This window comes from Propithecus coquereli, unplaced genomic scaffold (genome assembly GCF_000956105.1).
Source record: "Propithecus coquereli isolate 6110/MARCELLA unplaced genomic scaffold, Pcoq_1.0 Scaffold422, whole genome shotgun sequence".
Lineage (NCBI taxonomy): Eukaryota > Metazoa > Chordata > Mammalia > Primates > Indriidae > Propithecus > Propithecus coquereli.
The window spans coordinates 2,111,090-2,112,290 of record NW_012149975.1 but is presented as its reverse complement, the minus strand read 5'-3'; positions in this window follow the sequence as shown (position 1 = coordinate 2,112,290).

Below are 1,201 nucleotides of genomic sequence, written 5' to 3'. Positions count from 1 at the left end.
CACAGAAGAGAGATCTGTGAAAGAGCCTACTGAGGAGTGTGTGCCTTGAAGGGCAGATCAGAGTGCCTGAGCGGCAACCCACCTCCCGAAAGAGGGCTGTGCACCCAGCTCAGGCTGCGATCCTGGGTAGGGAACCTTCCGGCCCACGTCACAGCCTGGGGAGATACATCGGCCTGAAGCCCCACTTGCTGGCAGAGGCCTGGGAAAGGCCACGGAGAGCGGGAGAGTGGAGGGGGGTGAGACCTGCTCCAGAGTGCGGGTCTTGGACAGCCCCAGTCCCCAAGCCCAGACTTTCAGCTGAGTGGAGCCATTTCAGCCCCTCCCAGCAGATTTTCACAGAAACAAAGAACAGAACTTTGACTGCTGCTAACAGCAGTTGTGGAGCCTGAGGGCAGGGTTACCCAACCCAGCCCCACCCAGACTCACTCCCGGTCCTACTCCCACTGAGGTGGAGAATAAGGACAGCTCAGGTTACAATCCTGCATAGGGAACCTCCTGACCTACGTCACAGCCAGGGGACATCCATCAGCCTGAGGTCCCGCTTGCTGGCAGAGGCCTGGGGGAGGCCACGGAGAGGGGGAGAGGGGGAGAGTGGAGGGGAGCGAGACCTGAGCCAGAGTGCGGGTCTTGGACAGCCCCCCGCCAAGCCAAGACTTTCAGCTGAGTGGAGCCATTTCAGCCCCTCCCAGCAGCTTTGCACAGAAACAAAGAGCAGACCTTTCACCGGTACTAACAGCAGGTGCGGAGCCTGAGGGCAGGCTTACCCAACCGAGCCCCACCCAGACTCACTCCCTGCCCTGCCCCCCATGAGGTGGAGAATAAGGACACACCTGGAAGTCCCAGGGCCACACCCACCACCCCAGGCACAAGAGGGCCTCTCTAGAGGAATAAGAGTTAGCTAAAGGACCCAAAAACAGCACTGCTGCTTGCTCCTCTCTGCAAGTGCCACATACTGACAAGGAGGTCATCCTACACACACTTTTACTGCATCTACTGATTCATCATAAAGGGTGTGGTTGAATCTCACCCACATACACCACCTACTGCCTCAGAGACTAAACAGGGCATGTCATTATCCAAATGAAAATATAAGGCAAGAAGGAATAACTGATCCAGATGGGAAGGAACCAGCGAAAGAACTCTGGAAGTATGAAGACTCAAACGGAAAGCACATCTCCAAAGAGGAACAACAGCTCCCCAG